The 21454-nt window shown below is 38.7% G+C and overlaps 1 protein-coding gene across 1 annotated transcript in view; it reads right to left on the minus strand.

Annotated features, from left to right (window-relative positions):
- The window catches only part of LOC120523030 (interleukin-1 receptor type 1-like), a 91670-nt gene extending 76270 nt beyond the window's left edge, over positions 1-15400 (minus strand). The window contains exon 1 of the mRNA XM_039743957.1: positions 15291-15400. The gene's annotated coding sequence lies outside the window, so the exon portion shown is untranslated. The remainder of the gene's footprint in view (positions 1-15290) is intronic.
- Between the last annotated feature and the right edge of the window lie 6054 nt (positions 15401-21454).

Raw genomic sequence — 21454 nt, forward strand, 5'->3', positions numbered from 1 at the left:
TTTTATTCTCCTTTAGTTGAACTAATTATATTTTAAACAGATTATTTGCAGGTTCCATTTACTGATTTTAAATAAACTGTATTATTAATTCATTAAATAAATATTATGCAGTTGATGAGTTGTTTTGAATGGTGTACTGCTAAATGCTGTTCTCTCACATCTGCAGGGTTTCATGTTTTAATTACTGGCCTGATCACTTTTATGTGGAGTCTCCATATTCTCCTATGTATGCTTTACCATGAATTATTGAGTTTATTACAGTAGTGACCCTAAATAATTTCACTTAGAGTTGGAGGAACACTGTGATGAAATGGGCCTCCCATGTTACAGGGTAAGCTCTGGCTTCCCATATGTCTTTGATGAATTAAGAGAGAATTATAAAATATAGTAAATAGTTGACTGGCAATGAACGAGTTGAATCTCAACTTGTATTTCAAGTTGATTCAGTTGTGTGTGTGTGTGTGTATATATATATATTGTCATACACGTGAGCATGGGAGGTAGCTAGAAGGCTTAAATAATAGTAGTACCATGACAGACCAGGGGGTGGCAAGCTGCACTAACTTTCTCTCTCCGTCCTCTGCAGACTGTCCTCGGGAAATCCCACTAGGTACCAGCGCCATTAATGACGTCACTTACAGTACCAGCACCGTTGATAACATCAGTTCCAGAACCAGCTTCATGGATGTCATCGTTTCCAGTCCCAAGGATGCCACCTCTGGTACCGACACTCTGGCTGACGTCACTTCCAGTTTCAACTACATCATTTCTGGTTCTGTTCCAGATGACGACACTTCCAGTCACAGCCTTTAAAGCCACCATTTTACCAAACTCAAATCAGTTTTGTTTTGGACATTGTACCATTCACAACTCACAGAAAAAATACCCATTTTGCAGCCAAGGATATTATATGGGTGGCTGCCCCAAACCTTTGATGTTTCCTATGTCTTATTGTGACAAATATACATTCTATGATCAACCGTTTTCAGTTGAGATTGATCGCTGTCTTATGAGTAATGATGTTAAAGTTAAATTTGAACCCCATGAATCCACAGCACATTCAGAAGATGGATTTATATACGTTGTCAGGGATGCCAGGGGCGACGACCCGACCGGGACGCCTTGAGGGACCGGAAGAGGGCGTGCGCCCATCTTGGATCACGTGGGGGCCGCCACCCTGGTTGCTTTGGGGGCCACAGGTTGAGGGCATGGAAGCCCAACCCTGTAGGAGCCCATGGTCACTGCCAGGGGGTGCCCCAATGCCTTGGGAACCTTGGACCTCAGCACTTCCGCCACACCAGGAAGTGCTGGGGGGAAAAGAAGCAGGGACACCCAGAGTGCTTCCGGGAGGGGCGTGTCGGCGCGTGATTGCCGGAACCCACCTGGAGCACATCCGGGTGCTAATAAAAGGGGCTGCCTCACTTCACTCGAGGCTGGAGTCGGGTGGAAGAAGGACAAGGTCAGGAACGAGAGAGAGTAGGAGGTGGCCCGAAAAAGAAGGCATTGTGTGGCCAGGACATTGAAGGGTTTGTGTGTGCACTTTTGAACATTGTAAATAGCTGTAAATAAATGTGTGGTGGTGGAAAACAACATGACTGCCTGTCTGTGCCCGGGTAACGTTCACAACATGTATAACAGGGGCAAAAACAACATGCATTACAATCTAAAGACACTGGTCCTTCCCAGGTGTATGCATTTCTCTTGGTTAACAATATCCTTGAGTATCTTATTGTTGCAGTGCAGAAATTATTTTACAGAAATATTCGCTATTTTATAACTCACTGAGCTACATTGGGTCACTCAATAAGACAAATTGTCTTTACATTAGTTGAAATCTTTAAAAACTGCACTTACTAACAATGAACAAATGAACTAACATAAAGAATTGCTGGGGTGCTTCACAAATAATTGAAACAAACCTTCCACCTCTCAAAAGAATCAAAGTTAAAAATAAATAAACAAACAAGTAAATAAACAAATAAATAAATATGTCTTTGAATGCACCCTTTTGAGATGGAAAATTCCCTTTCTCACAAGTGTATTTCTTTAAATGAAGAACATGAATCACCTGGACAGCTTGAAATGATTTCTATCTGATTTCTCTAAACTGCACTACACAAATAAACCTTGATCCAGCTTCCCTGTTACTTTAAGTATTATTATTTTATGTATTTCTAGTATCTGTGAATGCTGTTTAAGAGCAATTTTTGAGCAGTAAAATAATATTTAGAAATTGCATGAGATGAATAGACTCAGATAAACAATCAGATAAGCAAAATAAAACTGGGACTGGGCAGTGAAAGTTTTTCTCTTCAGCAAGTGCTAAGTTATTATAGTCGCATCCATACTCTGATTTATGTAGCCAGTTTACTATTGCTGGGAAAAGAAAATACAGCTGTTAGCATTTAAAACCTTCCACACACAGACAATTGCAAAATTGGGGAAAAACAAAAAAGTCTGCAACAAAATAGGGTAAGAATTCCATAAAAGGAAAAACAAAAGCTGGAACGAAAAAGCAAAATGGATGAATTTGTTGATAAATCAAGCATCAAAAACACAATGACAATTAAAGCTATACAAGATTAGTAGCTGACAGCCGGTGATTACACAAATAGGTGTCTATGGCAGTTCTCTGATGAAATTCATAATTAAATCTGGCATAATAAGAACAGAGTGTAAAAAATCTTTAGTTTGGAAGAGTTGAAGCAGCTTGCTACACTAGATTAACTGCTTACATAAATATTAAAACAGCTTTAAAGGCAAAATTGCCAATGTCAGATTCTTCAGGTTAGTATTATAAAGATTCTCATCAAACCAAAGCCTTTGAAAATGTAAAGCTTCTTAAGATCCACTAAACAAATCCTCTTTCTCTCCATCCAGCAGAGAGAATGTGATTATATGATTCCTCCCACTAAACATACTAACGTGTGATCAATAATCATTAAAGGGTTGAACAGGACTCTTTTTCTATAGCATCTGGCCACCTTTGCTCTTCAATATTATCCTGTTTTAGTGTATGTTGCAAGATTTTAGAAGCTATTGTGGCTGAATGGAATTAGGGGAGAGGTAAGTATTTAATGTTGCATGCTGTGCTTTTGTAACGGTCGATGAATGACTAAGGGTTTATATATAAATATGACCTCCATATAATAAATTGGTGTTCTGTTCTGTTTAAATCCCCTCTTTGTGACAAATGGTGCCAGTACACCACAGGCTCAGATTGTACTCAAATCTGTGCTAGAAAAAGTGGATTAAAAATACTGAGGGATAACTAGTTGGATGGATTTAATTACTTATTGATTTAAAGAGTTTACCCAATAAACTATTTTTATCTGCTATATCCTGCTTTTACAGTGATTCAGTAAATGGTTCTAAGACCCTTAAAGGACTCCAATCGAAATAGTATTACATGTAAGATTTCCATCCATCCGTCCATTTTTGAAACTCACTTAATCCTGAGCAGGGTCGCGAGGAAGCTGAAGCCATTTCAGCAAGCATAAGGAGCAAGGCAGGAACAGTCCCTGGACACCACACAAGTCCATCACAGGACAAAGATTTTAGCATCACTAATCCACCTAACTTGCGTATCTTTGGACTGTGGGAAGAAACTGGAGCATCAAGAGGAAACCCACATAGACATGGGGCAAACATGCAAAAATTCTACACAAGGTGGACCCAGGATTCGAACTCTGGCCTCCTTACTGTGAGGCAGGGACACTACAATTGCACTGCAAAAGATTTCAAAAGTGACTATTTGGTTCTACTCTACATTATAAAATAAACATTAGATGGTGTCAATCACAAACTAAAGAAACTAGAGTAGTAGTAGTAGAGTAGTAGTAGAGTAGAGCTTCAAAACCGTTTTAAACAAAACAGCCTGTTTTATAAGGAAACGGTACATGTTCAGACATGCAGCTGTCGGAGTCATATGCTTATACAAATCTTGTAAAATACACTGTCTGTAATAAAAGAAGTCAGTTGTGACCGGCAGAGAATGATGACTGTTACTCACATGCATTGGGAATCTACCAGTTTTCTGATCACCACAAATTAGTTCAAACTCAGTTGTATTAATTTGCTATGTGTCTTTTTTTTTACCAACGAGATCATAATATACAATTAGGTTGAATGAGGGTGTTTCATAAAGACTATGAAAATGAGACCTGTTAAGCTATGCTTGAAGCTGCTGTGCTGTGAGGTGCCTGTCACACAAGCTGGTGACCCTAAGAAAATTGTCTTCTTCACGGGTTGTTACTTTGGATTTGCCAGATTTCTTCCTATTAGAGTGTCTTCCAGTTTCCAATTTCCTTTGGATTATGTAGGACACCACTGCACTCAACCATGCTGGATATCTATAGTGATATGAACTGGGTAATGTGTTAGGAACAAAAGGATGCCACATTGTTTGATGGAAATGAAAATTATCAACCTACAGAGGGCTGAATTCAAAGACACCCTGAAAATCAACGTGAAAAAATGATGCGGCAGGCATTTTACCGAAATTTCATTGCAGCAACTCCAAATCATACTCAGCAGTTTGTATGGACCCCACGTGCTTGTATGCATGCCTGACAACATCAGGGCAGAAGGCATCCTGGGGAATCTCCTCCCATATCTGGACCAGGGCATCATTGAGCTCCTAGACAGTCTGAGGTCCAACCTGGCAGCGTCGAATAGACTGAAACATAATGTCCCAGAGGTGTTTTATTGGATTTAGGTCAGGTGAGCATGGGGGCCATTCAATGGTATCAATTCCTTCATCCTCCAGGAACTGCCTGCATACTCTTGCCACATGAGGCCGGGCATTGTCGTGCTCCAGGAGGACCCAAGGACCCACTGTACCAGCATATGGTCAGGCAATGGATCCAAGGATTTCATCCCGAATACCTAATGGCAGTCAAGGTGCCGTTATCTAGCCTGTAGAGGTCTTTGCGTCCTTCCATGGATATGACTCCCCAAACCATCACTAACCCACCACCAAACCAGTCATGCTGAACAATGTTACTTTTCAGACAGATATTAAAAAAACACAAAGTATAGGGTCTCCGTGAGTCTTGATAATCTGTATGTGCCAGAAATATATATACTGTATATCCTAGCTGTGTAAGCCCATGATGTAAAAAGCATGGGGTCCTAGATACTATTAAAATCGTTTAGAAAAAGAATTAAAATGTAAAGATGTCAGATAATTGAAACAAACTACCCTGGGCATCTCTCTCCTAGGAGGTTTTGTTTTGCGGACATGCTCGCATCGTTTGTGCATTAGTGGCTAAGCAACTGTCTTTCTACGGAGGTTTCGTTTTGCAGACATGCTCGCCTCGCTTGTGTATTAGCAGCAGGAGGAAAAGTAAAAGGGATACCATTTTGCCAATGTCCTCGCCTCGCTTCTGTATTAGCAGCTAACCGAGTGACTTTTTCTTCAGAGGTTTTGTTTTGCTGACATGCTGGCCTCGCTTGTGTATCCTCGGAGATGGATCCCTTACCCCAACTCCACCTCTCACTTCAGATGTGTAGATCTGTGTAGATGTTTATATATAAGATATACATAGATTTTATTTAACTATACAGTATTGAGTTTTTCTGTCAAATAATGAATTAGTAAGACATACCATACAATAGACATTCAGACAGGATGCCAAGATTAACATTACTCGAGCAGGATGCCCAAATAATGGAAATGTCATAATGTGGCTTATGTTTATCACTTTTTATAGTTTTTCCTTGGTCTTTGGAAATTAGTGGTTCATTATTTTGGGAGTTTTGGATGTCAAGGAATCCAGCTGTTACATTCAAAATAAAACAAAATACATTCTCCTATTGTACCATTTTGCTTTCATTATGGGTACTGCCATTGTTTGACCTCTGTTTGGTCTTAATTTCCAGACATTTGCTAGGCTGGATGACAAGGAGCGTGCATTACATGATGTCATTACCAGAAGGGTTTGAATATCAGTGTTGTATACTTGCTTTCTGTTCAAATGTATGGATTCAACTTAAAAGACAGCATTCTGTTTGATTGCGTATTTTAAAGGTCCCATAGGTTCTAAATTCTCTTCTGTCCCTAACTACAATTTATGACTCTCACTTTTTGGTCCTGTTACGTGAAATATTCTGGTTGTTGACCCTCTTGCTACATTCAATTACTACAATTTCTGTCTTATGTCCTAGTTTATTACAGTAGATTCCTGTTCTCCCAGATATGTTTTAGTTTGCTTACTTCAATTCCAGTATATCTCCCGATTCCAAATATAAATTACAACCTCTACCCCCTTTGCAATCAGTATGGGAATTATAGCTGGGTATAGCTGTACTCTCCCACCTGCTAGTTGACAGTAGCTTCTGCAAAAGAATGATGAAATACTTCCTGCCAAAATGGGAGTTGAAGTACTCTTGGGTCCTGACCTGTTAGGCCTCCCTATCCCCTGTAAGAAAAGCTTGGATTTGGGAATTGAGCAGAGTAGAGACAAAGGCTCATGAGGCAGGACATAAGCAGGACATTGGCTAATAAAGAAGGGGTTTTGAGGTAGGAACACTTAATAGTGTTGTTTTAGAAAGGCAGTTCAGCCACCTACTGTAATGTACTACTACTTCTACTGAATGCAGTAGAATGCCATTTAGGCATGGAGTGACCGTAACATTTTTTATTTTGTATTTGTCCATGCCAGGATGCACCCAACACTCAGATGACAAGTAGACCCCCTAGAACAGGAGTTCCCAAACTTTTTTCGGCCGCAGACCCCTTTACCAAAAACTTTTAAAACCGTCGACCCCCTAGTCACATGCAACGGTTTTTCATGTCTGCACTTGCTTTGATACATTCAATAAGACAATACACAGACACGTTTATGCTGCGTGTATTTCATGCATTCCTACGTGTGACTCTTTTAATGACACATTTTACCTTTTCATTTGCAAGTTTGGTATGTAATGTGTTTTTATCAAAAGTGTTTTTTGAATTACTTTACTTCTTAATTTAGGTAACTATTGGAATCATAGATATTTTGAAGCAACAAACAAATAGCAGTAGTAAGGGGTCTATTTTTGCTGTCGACCCCTACAAAGTTCAAATCGACCCCAGGGGGTCAATATCGACCACTTTGGGAACTCTTGCCCTAGAAGATTATATACCGAGGATGTGCCAGCAGCAAGTGGGAGACATGAAAATCCAGTTCACAGTGTGCAAAGTGCACATTTATTTTAATAGAAGTATCAACTGTGCTGAAAAACTTGTTTTGAATGAATAAGTCATTAAACAGTGCATATAATATAGAGAATAAATAGATCAATAAAATAAAAACAGTCAAAAGGTTATCAGTCACATTTGTAGAGTTGCAATCGAAGAAAGTGTTTCCAATAATTCCATCCATCAACTTTAACTAAAAAAGTTTAACAGCCATTCTGTGTTCGCTCTATCAACTCTGTCATTATGCACCACTTACTTGCACATGCCTTTAATCCCTCCATTTACAACCGATGTGTCCAACCCGCTCTCAATCAACAAGTATGCTCATCATCCATGAACGTGGCCATCGAACTGTTCTTCCTCCTCACCTTGGTGTCTGCAGAACGGATGTCAGTTTGAAAATGTCTCTCCTGCCTCTTGCTGCACCAGGACACGTTCAACCCTACTCCCTACTCAGACTCAATCACTGCCAAGGAGACCACATCCTGGCCAGTGTCATTTTCCTTCATTCCATCTCCTTTCCTTTCATTTTCACACCCCATCTATTAATCTTGTCCATTTCTCTTTTAAACTGCAATTTCATCCTCTGAAGGTCACAGTCTCTCACTCCATCTCTGTTTCAGCACTGACCAAATTGAGTTTACACAGCTCTTTAATCTCCGGTAATGCAAATACTGACTTCACGTATCATGCTTAGTCCCTAAAGAGAGAAGGCATGCCAGATCGCTTATCCGCATATGGTTAATTGCCTGCCAATTCTACCATCAATGCTTTACCCGCTTGGCTTGCCTGTTCACTTCTGCTGGTAAAACAAAGCACCACTTGTCTGAAAACAAAATTAAACTGTCATTCTTTCCATTATGCCATACGGTGTCACAGTATTATTCTCTTGTTAGAATGAAGCCTTACATTCAGACCTTCTGTATATGTATAACTCTATAATATATACCATATTTTGTTCATCATTTGGACTCACATGATGCCTTTTCGGGTACAGTATGTAGATTGCTCAAGAGGGCACCCTTAGTTATCAGAGGATGTAATTAAACACTGTTAAAATGCTATCTACAGTGGTAACATATTTTCTGTGGCTATACTACTGTTGGGCAGCATGCTGGCACAGTGGTAGGGCTGCTGCCTCGAAGTTTGGAGACCCAGGTTCCTCCTTGTGTGGAATTTGCATGTTCTCCCGTGTCTGCGTGGGTTTCCTCCGGGTACTCTGGTTTCCTCCCACAGTCCAAAAACATGCAGTTTAGGTGGATTGGCGATTCTAACTTGTCCCTAGTGTGTGCTTGGTGTGTGGGTGTGTGTGCATGTGTGTGCGCCCTGTAGTGGGCTGGCGTCCTGCCTGAGGTTTGTTACCTGCCTTACGCCCTGTGTTGGTTGGGATTGGCTCCAGCAGACCCCCATGACCCTGTAGTTAGGATATAGCGGGTTGGATAATGAATAGATATACTACTGTTACAATAGTCGTGGATAGCATATAGAGTGGAGGAGGTCACAGTAGGCCCTCTTTTCAGTCATAATGCATGCTGGTAAAGATGAATTACATATTAAAGAGACATACTAACTTTGAAAAACAAAGAATTATAGCCAATGAAAATATTCTGAAGACGAGCTTTAAAAATCTTAAGCTTCATGTCAATTTAGATCAAAATTCAACATAGACAATGACACTATAAAAATACCCAGAGGCTAATAGAACCTGAACTGCCTATACACTTCTTATCTTACTGGGTAGTTCTTAAAATGTAAAGATTTCACAGCCAACATTCTAAATGGTAACATCAGCTACCTTCTTTTAACAGTTTTATCATTTGTGCAGAGTACAACCGTTGACTTTGACAGTTGCATTTGTCTTTTCTTTTGCTAATGAAGCTGCACTGTAGCCCAGGATAGGTTTATACTATTCACATGCAGATATACTTGGGCTAGTTAATCAGGCTGAACAGGCTCCCTCAAGATACTTCTAAACATTAAAGCTGAATGTGTTTTGTGATTTCACCTGCAGTTTTCTTTACCTAGAATGCTCATAGCCTCATTGTGACGACTAGTTAAAGAGTCCCTTATCTAAAAGTGTGTTTCTCCTCTGTCATTAAGATCACATTAGTTTATGTGCATGAACTATTTCACATTCTTCTCAATGCTGATTATACAGTAAGTTTGAACCTACAAGGGCTTACTTCAGTTGGTGGAAAGACATGTCAACCAGCTTTTCGAGTTAAAAGGAAGGAAAGTGTGCAACTGTATAGTCTGTGATGGACAGATTTACCACACTTGGCCTGCTCCAGTCTTATGGTGGTATGGTAATGGAAAACCTGGCATCACAGAAGGGTTGGATGGATTATATATTTGTCCAGAAAGAAGCATTTGCTTAACAAATGCATAACTCTGAAGTTGAGTGGTGGTGGGAATTACCAGTGCTAGGGTCTGATAACACTATTTAAAACTTATTTTTACTTTCATGATGCAACTTCGCTCACTTTTTTTATAGAAATTTCTGGAAACAAAGACCTCTCTGTGTATTTTTCCTGGAAGAGCCCAAGAAACACTTTTTTCACAGACTGATATGCATACTCATGGAAGAAAAAATGAAAAAGGAAAATCAAGCAGTTAAAAAAATTAAAAATAACTACAGGTAGACAGAGTATTGAATATGAAATAACATTTCATAATGAGTATATGAATATAAGTGCAAAGCTTATTTATTTAATACTTAGACCATAGTGATTTGTTGAATTTTGATTGAACTTCATTGATGCTTACAACATACAGCACAGTATTTTATATACAGCCCTTGGAATTAATAAAGTTTATCTAATCTAATCTTAAAATAAACAGTATATATTGTCACAATACGTTAAAACAGAATAAAAACATACCTGTTGTATTTGTTTGCTTCATGCAAACTGCAAAGGGTTTCAGTACCATTTCCACAAGCTAAACAAGACAGTATTCTTGTCAGGTCTAATATTAGGTGGTCACTCCAAGCTTCACCAAATGTCAATATAAGGTTGGCTTCTTTCATTTCATGAACCTGCTTGTTCAATTATAGGGTTACAACAGGAAGGACTAGACTGGAGTCCCAGCATGGACTAAATGCCAATCTGCCCCAGGGCACAGTTCTGCACACACCCTTACCTACTCAAGCTGACCAAATTCAGAATCACTAATTAAACTGAACCTCTGTGTCTGTGCACTAAAGAGAGCATCGACAGAAAACCCATAAGAACTACACGGAAAATGTTCAGGAACTACACAAACCGCAACCAAGCTTGAATACACCTTGCTTGGGCAGCATGTCAGCAGTGCTAACCACTGCAATGGTGTGGAAAGTGTTGCTTCTTCACAGCATTTCAAACCTAGCTTGAAATGTAGACTATGATATTAAGCCTTCTACAGCATGCGAACTTTGCATCTTCTGTCTTTGTTTGTGAATTTCCTCCCACAGGCTGTAAACCTGCACATATACTGACTAGAAACACTAAACTTACTTGTGTTTTTGCGTTTTGTTCTGTGTCCCGGTGGTACAGAGTTCCACAACCCCAGCTGGGATTTAGTGCAGAAAGATGGCTAAATATAAATATTTTTGGTACTCTGATTTCAACATTTACTTTTAGTAACTGAATTAGCTATCACTGTTAATGACCTGAAATGCCACATTTGTTTATGATTGAACCTATGTGTGTACTATATGTATACTTTACAGCATAAACAGATTAAAAATTTTCAGAATAAAATTAACTAAAGATAATCTATGTGTAGTAAATAATGCTCTTTGCCTACACCTCCAGAACAATTGTATTGAACAGTTTTGTTTTGTTTTTTTTTATTGAGGCTTCCTTTTTCACTTGTTGAAGTTAAGCAGACTGCGGTGGGCTGGCGTACTGCCCGGGCTTTGTTTCCTGCCTTGCGCCCTGTGTTGGCTGGGATTGGCTCCAGCAGACCCCCATGACCCTGTAGTTAGGATGTAGCGGGTTGGATAATGGATGGATGGATAGAAGATAAGCAAATCCACCAATGGAGTTTATATATAAATTGAATTAAAATTGTACACACTTACAGAGGTTTAGAGAAGAGCATCATATTTACAGTGGATTCAGAAATGTTCAAATCCCTTCACTTTTTTTCATATTTTGTTATGCTGCTGCCTTGTGATAAAACCATTTAAATTCATTTTTTTCCCACATCAACCATCACTCCATACCCCAGAATCCCAAAACAAAAACAGGATTTTAGACTTTTTTGCTAATTTATTAAACATAAAAAACTGAAATACCACAATGACACAAGTATTCAGACACTTTGCCATGACACATGAAATGTGACTCGGGTGCATCCCATTCTATTGGTTATCATTGAGATGTTTCTACACCTTGCTTGGAGGCCACCTGCACTCAGTTCAACTGGGTGGGCATAATTAGAAAAGGCACCCAGCTGTCTATAGAAGGTCCCACAGCTGACAATGTCAATAAGACGAAAAACCGGGCCATAAGGTCAAATACAAATTGCCTGCAGAGTTTAGAGACAGGATTGTGTCAAGGCACAGATCTGGGGAAGACTGGCAAAAATTATTGCAGCATTGAAGGCTTCCTAAGAGCAATCACTGTTGCTTTTATAATTCTTAAATGAAGGAAGTATGGAAAAACCACAACTATTTTTAGAGCTGGCCAAGCAGGCAGAGGTGACTAAAAACCTAATGGTCACTTTGCTGAGCTCCAGAGAAATTGTATGGAGACAAGAGAAAATTTCCAGAAGGACTACCATCGGTGCAACAGACCACTGATCTGGGCTTTACGAGAGAATGGCCAGGCAGTAAAAGATACATGGAAGCCTGTTTGGAGTTTGCAAAAATATCTTAAGAGTTCCAGATTGTGAGAAACGGGATTGTCTGATTTAAGGAAACCAAGATTAGTACCATGTCTGGAGGAATCTACGCCCTGTTCATCCTCTGAGTTACATTTTACCATTTCAATAATGCAGCATCATGTTGTGGGGTTCTGTTCTGGGAGACTAGACAGCATTGACAGAAAGCTGAAAGGACCAAAGTGCTGAGATATCTTTAATGAAAACTTGCTTCATTGTGCTCTGGACCTCAGAATGGGCTGAAGGTTCAGCTTCCATTAGGACAATCACCCTAAGCTCAAAGCAGAAATAAGACTGGTTTGGTTTATGGACAGCTCTGGGAAAATCCTTGATGTGTCCTTCAAAATTCCAGACTTGAAACCAGTCAAACATCTCCAGAGAAACCTGAAAGTAGCTCTCCACTCACAGTCTACATCCAACCTGTCTGGAAGAATCTGCAGAGAAGAAGAATGGCAGAAAACCCCAAATCAGGGGCTTCAAAGCTTTTTGCATCAAACCCAAGAAGACTCCTGGCTCTCATCACTGCCAAAATGGTTTCAGCGAAATACAGAGTAATGGGTCTGAATACTTCTGCCGATCTGATATGACATTTCTGTCATTTATTTTTAAAACTTGTGAAACATTTCTGAAATTGTGTTTTTACTTTTATCATTCCGGGGTAACTGAGTGTTCGTTGATGAGGAGGGATTAATTTAAATGATTTCGGCATAAGGCTGCAACATAGTAAAGTGTGAAAAAGTGAAGGCACTGTATTTATGAGGGATGCCAAACCATGTTCACTAAAATACAGATACTGTGCGCTAATCTTTGCTGTAGAAAGATTAGACTTTTAAAGCTGAACTTATTATTGGATACAATTACATTAAATGCTACACGGCTCCTGTGCTCACACTGTAATGAGAATTACAAGCTGAGAAAAATGGCATGAATTACAAGAAACAATGGAGATTTACATTCAATAATTTACAACTTATTTATCTCAAATAAGTGTTGCTTGAGACAATGCCTATTATAGCAGCATTGCAGCCAATGGAGGAATATTTTTGGACATAAACAAATATGCAAGTAAATAAATGTATTGCAAAATGTGACAATACATAAACAAAAATACAGTGATGTGTGAGCATAACTAATTAAAAGTTTCTTGAAATATGCTTTTCTTATTCCTTTGTTTATTTATTTATTTACTTCAGTGGCAGTGAACACAACCAAAAATACAGAATGAAATAAAAGCTACCATTTTTACCTGTCAAAGCTACCACTTTCAACTGTTGAGAGGATGAGTGCTACCAAAGTACTGACTTTTGATTGGTGAACTGTTGGTGAGCCGCACATACCCTAAAGGCAGATATGAGAAACAACAGAATTACTGTGCAAAGGGGCTAATGTAATTCAAGAAGCTCTGAATTCATCATTAGGACTCTACATCTGAAGTGTCCACTGCAAATCTGAAAGCCTAAAATTTACATTCACTCTGTCAATGATTCACCAAGCAAAACACAATACTTCCTACAGCCCACCCTCTGAATTTTGACAGGTGAAACAGACAGTCTTCATTTCATTCATGTTGTACTGCCACTGAAATAAACAAATAAGGAAACAATTAAAGAAATACAGAAAGAAATAAGCAACAAAGGACTTTTTATTAAACAATGTATTATTAATGCTGTTGGGCGGCACGGTGGCGCAGTGGTAGCGCTGCTGCCTCGCAGTTAGGAGACCCGGGTTCGCTTCCCGGGTCCTCCCTGCGTGGAGTTTGCATGTTCTCCCCGTGTCTGCGTGGGTTTCCTCCCACAATCCTCAGACATGCAGGTTAGGTGGATTGGCGACTCTAAATTGGCCCTAGTGTGTGCTTGGTGTGTTTGTGTGTGTCCTGCGGTGGGTTGGCACCCTGCCCAGGATTGGTTCCTGCCTTGTTGGCTGGGATTGGCTCCAGCAGACCCCCGTGACCCTGTATTCGGATTCAGCGGGTTAGAAAATGGATGGATGGATGGATGGATTATTAATGCTCACATAGCACTTTGTTTTTTATTTATTGTCCCATTTCTCAACATATGTATTTATCTACTTGGCTGACGCTTTTATCCAAAGCAACTTACAACAATTGAGATACAGTTGGTTACATTTCTTCAGTTTTTTCCCCCAATTAGAGCAAAGATGGGTGAAGTAACTTGCTCTGGGTCACACAGTGTTAGTGGTGGGACTTGAACCCACAACCTCTTGGTTGAAGGTCCAAAGCCTTAGTCACCACCTGCATTTGTGCATTTCTGTATTAATTTAATTTTGTCGCGATAGGATTCTCCAATCAGAAAAAAAAAAAATCTGTTAGGGATGTGGATGGAAAACTGGAGTGCCTAGAGAAAAATCCATTCCGAGACTGGGAAAATTTGTAAAACTCCCAACAAAACAGACTCTGTGGCCGAAACTCTGGAGCTGTGAGGTGGTACCTCTAATTGCTGTGCCACTAGGCTGCTCAGTTTACGTCTGGAAAAGTAACATATATATACAGCTATTTGCTTAAATATATATATATATATATATATATATATATATATATATATATATATATATATATATATATTCACCCGTAGTTTTAACTACTCAAGACACTTTAGGCGAGTGAGTCAAAGGTACTGGAACAAGTACAGTGAAATACGACATCTCTGTAAAATGACAAGCATCCCGATGCAACTTCTTTCTGTTGCACAAATCACCAATGAAAAAAAAAATACAAAAACAGGATATACTCCTCTATCCACGTGTAAACTTTAGTGGTTACTGCTGTTCACGATGCAGACACGATCTCGGTAAAACATAAACAACCATTTGAAGAGAATTAATTCATTTCAAGCATACGTTATTGACCAATGCAATTCGCATCTCGAGCGAAACAAAACCAAGCGGGCTCGGAGACCTGGCGTTAGCCAAGATAACCACCGCAGTCGTTCTAACTGAGCCCCGGTACTGTCTGCAACCGTTCTTAACAACTCACGGTCAGTATAAAAGATACATGTTGAAACAGATATGCATTTTTCTCCGAAGAGCCACAGGGAGCATTCACGATAAAGACCAGGGTTGTACTGGACGTGAAGCGCGGCTCCTGTACCTTTCTGACGTTTCCCTTTCCCAGCGCTTTACTTATCACACTTGTCTCCCAACCCCATAAACAACTGGAATGGAAATCGAAAAATCCAGCTGCTTCGACTAAAACCTTAAAAAGTAAGTTTTAAGTTGTACTCACGGCTACAGGCTGCCTTTCATCGGCTACCCTGGCAGCTGCCGCCCAGAAAGCTTTCGAGTCAACTCCGCTTTTGCAATTTCCTTGTCAGACTTTGGAGCCTCTCCCGAGAACTATTGAGCAATCCTGTGCACACAGAACCCTGCCCGCCCCCTACAACCGCCTGAAGAAAAGAAAAATAAAGGATACCTGTAATGATTAAAGTGTATCAAGAGACATTTAACTGATGGTATATCCAGCCATCAGATGAGCCAAGCCGGAATGAATTGCAATTTTAAAAAAGCCAAGCTCGGTGATTACTGCGTATACTTTGTTTAATGAATGTACTTTTTAAACCTACGATTTTCAAAAAAAAAAAAAAACTCTATAGCTTAATCCAATATATTAGTTTAAGCTATTGTCTTTAATGTTAATAAGGCTTTAAAATGATTTGCCTAATCTTTATTCTTTAAATATTGTCATATGTGACCTCTCTGGTTTTTGGCCATTTATGGCTGTTTGTGCGGGTGCTGCCAGGATCATAACGGGCATCAAGGCAGCAGAGGACAGGCCTCGGCGGGGGGCGCACAATGCGAGTGTGTTCTACTGTGATTATAAGATGTACGTTTGATTTGCACAACTAATAATGAAATAACTGCGGGCTGGGCATTAATACCCTACCCGCTGTGATTTTTATGAAGTTTCTCACAGAAGCTAAAAAAGTTGTGCTTTTTTTTGTAAGACGACTTAAGGAACTAATAGCAGAATAGCCAGCAGCTATTTGAACTGAACAACTAATTTAATCAATAATGAAGAATACCTTTGTTGTGCGCAAATTAAAATGTACAGTAGATCATTCATTTTTAATAACTCTTACCTTTTCATACCAGTTCACAGTGTCTGGGATTTGATACAATGAAAACCCTGAATGCTTTTCACAATAAACATACAATGTGCATTGCATCTGATGAGAATTTGACCGCTTCACTGCTGATTTTGCTAATTAATCAAAAATGTATTTGTTATGCTATGTTAATGTAATCATCCATTTTCAGCCTCACTTAATCAATTTCATTGTCCTACTGTCTGAGCCTGGCCCAGAACTACTGGGCATAAACCTGACAGTCCATTGCAAGGCATACATATTAACATCCAGCCATTTAGGATGTCATTTATTATTTTAATTATAATTAGAAATGTACTTTGTGTTACAGATACATTGCATAGCGGCCTGACTTTTTCTAATTTCATTATTTGAAAATGAAAAACAAGAAGATGTTATTTTGGAAGAATTAATTGGATGGGACTGGTGAGCTTTGTCAGACGGAACGGCCTGTTCTTGTCCAGATTGTTCAGATGTTTACATTTGCAACTACCTGTATACCTGATTGAGGTGAAGTGCTTTCTTGTCTTGCCTGTTTTCAGTTGGGTTGTTCTGCCATTCTGGTCTAATTTGAGGCATGATTATCTCAGTTAAAGTGTTGTACTCATCCAAGTGAAGTGTTCCTTACCCTATTGACTATCTATTAAGCACTGTTACTCATAAGAATCTGCACTAGCATGCATGTATGTCTTAGGGACATTGTAGGATAACCAGAGCATTCAGAGGAAATCCCAGGAAAACACAGGGACAACATGCAAGCATCAGAGTGACAGAACCTCTGCCAACCTCCTAGAAATGTGCAATGTTTATCATTGTTTTATTAATAGGATATATTCAGTTTTCATTTCTACATAGAAACCATAATAAAGTTATGTGGAAAGAAATTAAAGATTAATAAGTACTGTCAGTATTCATTCTTCCATTTAATTAACCCGTTTTCACAACAAAAGGGTAAAGGGCAGCTGAAGCCTATGATGAAAACAATGGATGTTAGGCAGGAAAAAAAGAAAACTTAGAAAGGGCAACCATCCATCACAGAGCCTGTCAACAAGTCAATTTAATGTCAAACTAACAGCACACCTTGGTTATATAAGAGGGAAATGGGGGTAGCCAGGGAAAACAAGATGATAATGTGTAACCTCCAGAGACAGAGGTTTGAGGTAGCAGCCCTAACTGTTAGGCCTCTCAAATAAAAGTTATTTATTCATTTGAATATACTGTATAGTTGGTAAACTGTGTTCTTTAGTACTTGGAGGGCTTCAGATGACCCCCCCCCTTTAGTATTTTTGTAATTTGACACTTTGTTCACATCCAAAAGAGTGAAAATGGATAGTAGAGTCTAGGCCACACAGCAGCGTGACAGAAGCTCTTTACAACAGATAACTTTGAGCTCATCTGAGTAGTCCGTAAATTCTTAGAAGTATGTGTTTTCCTCATGAGAAAAACAAAAATACAGCACAAGCGAGTCAAAATGTGACTGAGTGTCTTTTAAAGGTTTTAGTCATCGTGAACCTTGAGGTCTAGGTATTTCTGGTGCTCCGTGACTTTGTACCTAAGCACACCTTTTAGCGCAGTTCAACTTTCTCAAAGCCACAGTTGCTTTATCAAAAGTCCTTAGCTGTTTGATAAGGATATGAGTTCTCCTGTGCAGTCTCTTCAGGCAGGCCAGGCACCCTTTTTACATACTGTATAATATATGAAGCTCAATGTGTGTGTGTGTGTGTGTGTGTGTGTGTGTGTGTGTGTGTGTTTGCTCCACACCCTAATTTTGCACACATATCCCACTTTATTAGGAAGAGACCACAGACTACTTTGGAATTCAAAGTTTTAACCCTGGGGGTACCTTTTGGGTTTTTCTTGTTTAGTGCAGTGAGTGATGAGGACAGTGCCACCTGGTGGTTCACAGCAAGTGAAACACCAGAAGAAATGGCAGACAACAAGACCAGAGCTTAAAATCCCTTACCAGGCAAGTCCATAAACTGGGCTCTTAGTGCCTGAAGGACCTCAGAGGGACCCCCTTTTATATGCTTGTATTCTCATGATTTATTTCATATTCAAAAGAATGATATTGGAATGATTTATTTGTGCATGAGTACAGCTATGTGAGGGCAGAAAAGAAGAATATGCAAGTACTTTAAACTTTAAAATCCTTCCTCTATTTTAACTTTTCAAATCAGTACACATAATTTTCATGTGTGAGACTGCATCATAACCCGGACCCATTTTAAGTTTCTATTATGTTCCTTTCTCTTAGTCTCACACTTTTTGCTCTCAGTTCTGTCTCACTTATGGTTAATCTTAACTATTGCCTCCTGGAAAGTTTATGGTTTTGGTTTAAATATTAAGTGATAAAGCATCCTAGATTTAAAAAAAAACAAAAAAACAGACACTGTATTCCTACAGGAATTCATGGCATTAGCAATGGATATGTCCTGATTTGAAAATAAAATCACATAGTGTGGCATGATCTTTCTAATACTGAGCAACCCATATCTCAAAAAAAGGTTCTGGAAATGCTATTTTGCTATTTGCTATAAGAGGCAGGGATTAGGAAAATCATTTTGTGTTCTCTCTGTCACCATATAGGTCTTCATTTTTGCAAAACCTAGCCAAGCAGTGTTTACATTTCAGTTTTTATATGAATTCCTGGCATTGAGGCAAACTCATAAATATATATTTACAATTAGATATATTCTCCAGCCCCTTTCATTTTTGAATCCCTCACTCTGTTCATTCATTCCGATTTAAAATGCTGAAGGTTTCATTTCTTTCTTTGGTAAAATGCCTGAAAGAAACTCACCGTTAAAATAAACAATTAAATTCTGACTGTATAGATTTTCATGCATTTTTCTGCTTGGCTGTTAAAGGAAATACCCATTACTTAACAACTGTGGTTTGGCTCATTCCCACTGACGTAAGACATCCATTTTTCATTAGCATGCTCACAGTATGAATAACTAAATACTCAAACTAGAATGGAATTAAATTGTTTGCTCCTCCAATGGGCAAAATTTGAGGTGTACCACACATGGTTGCAAAGTTAGGTTTGCAGTGCTAATCCAATAAAATTATTTGCATATAGAATTCAGAGATATGACTGGTTCTCCTCTATTTCAGGTATCAAAATCAAATCAAGGCTCTTAACAAAAAAAGCTAATAAAATTATCAAGTGTTATTTTGAATTCTATTTAGTATTAGTTTAAGAAAATCCCAGCTCCTCTTCCTTTTATTTATTTTCAGAAGTCCTGGTTCTCCCCAAGATTACTGAAGAAGAAACTCCCTCATTAGATTCCTGACTGTCAATGGTTGATTTTAAGGGATTTTTGGGCTCGCTGGGTAACAGTAGATCTTCAAGACCAGAAATTCTCTTACCAGTTCTTCTCTTCACTTTTTGGAACTATAGGAATTGTATTTCCATATTTTCTAAATGTAAATGCTGTTATATTCTCTACAACATTCTTCAACAAATATTGCCCCCTTAATAATACACACCCTTTCTAAAACAATATAAGGAACCCAACCATTATTCTTATGTCCACTCAATTTTCCTGAAAAAGACAGTCACCAGGTTGTTGGTGAAGCTATTTCTTTGGCACTTGAAATCAGTGGTTCATATCTTAAGTCCCCCCGATCAGACTGCATGTCAACCACACAGAGCACAGCATCTACATCCACCTTCATATTATTCATGCTTTATCATTTTATTATTTGTTGTGTTTTAGCTGTTATTATAGTTATATTTGCAGTGTTATTAGTTGTCATTTTGTTTTTTTCTTTCTAATAGATGATGACATTTTCTGGGAGCTTTTGAAAACATCTTGCCTGTCGCAGTCATGAGCGTGTGATATGTGATGTTACATAGGTGTTACATATAGTGTCATCATGCCACAACTGTTTAAGATGGCAAAGTGAACTTCAATCCATCCAGTCTTTGAGTTCACCTAAATAAATGTTCACATATACTTTGTTATTTAGGTAAAGGAATCTTAGACTAGGATTAGACATTACTGTGCATTTCTGACCTCATAGGAAGCCTTTTCTCGACCCATATTTCTATTACTTTTAGCCTTTTTGGTTTGCTTATTTCCATCCTGAGACTTGATCAGCCGATGCCATTCAGGGGCAACTGGGTGACAGACAATTCGGCGAAAAGACAATTCATCGACATCTTTTACCAGTTAGGTTCAAAGAGATTTTTTAATGATATTTACATGACAACGTAGGGCGCCAGAAAATCCACAGAAACACCTGCTTTATGAGAGTCCCAATACGTTGAGAGTAAAGATATTCCTTAAGCTGTACTTGCAAGTCACCTTTTGTATTCTAAATAACGTTATGAGACGATTACAATCAATACAATTTATATAAAGGATTACCGAATTTTGGTTGAAGAAGATAATGTAAGATAGAGTTTATTCCATCTGGAGAATAAAGTTCATTCGTCAATTATATAATTTTATTTTCAACACTTTAAATCACGTCGTCATTTAAATATAATTAAAAAATCTCTTTAAACCTAACTATTACCTAACTGGTAAAGGATGTCGCCGAGTTGTATTTTGCCAAGTTGTTTCTTTGCTGACTTGTCTTTTCGCCGAGTTGTCTTTCGTCAACTTGTCTTTTCACCGAGTTCTCTTTTGCCGAGTTGACTGTCACCCAGTTGTCACCGAACCCCCAGATGCACAGACAATAAATTGTGCTGATCTCTGGTGGTCATTAATTTTAATGGTACACAGTTTATTAATATGTTGAAGAGTCTCTATTTTACCTCTTCAGCTGTTATATTTACTAAATTAGATAAAATATAGCCTTTTTGCATTTATAAATTTGCCAGCCTTTCACTTTTTTAATTTCTCTCTCACTCATTTGAACCTCTTGCTTTTGTGCTACATGTTTAGCAACCATGCAGAATCTTAGAGACCTAATACACAAATGGCAGGACCCAAGAAATCTACAAGCACAAAGTGGTAGGACCATGCAATTACATACACAAAACATACTGTATATGAAACATCATCATCATAATATTAAAATATTGAAACAAAAGAAAATAATCATGCCATGTATCTACTTCCTTATGTTAAGGAGGTGATCTATTTTAGACAACTGAGGATGTGGGCTCAGAAGTAAAACTTAGATAGAACAATTAGAGAAATCTTGTTTGCTGTAGTCTTCATCTTTACTGTCCCCTCAGAAGGGTTTATTTTAATACTATGCATATGTATGTTCATGGATGCAGAGCTCTCAGTTCCAATTCTGCATCTGGTCATTGTCTTTGTACATTCTATACATTTCTTCACATGTC

Source organism: Polypterus senegalus, chromosome 2 (assembly GCF_016835505.1).
Source record: "Polypterus senegalus isolate Bchr_013 chromosome 2, ASM1683550v1, whole genome shotgun sequence".
Taxonomy (NCBI): domain Eukaryota; kingdom Metazoa; phylum Chordata; class Cladistia; order Polypteriformes; family Polypteridae; genus Polypterus; species Polypterus senegalus.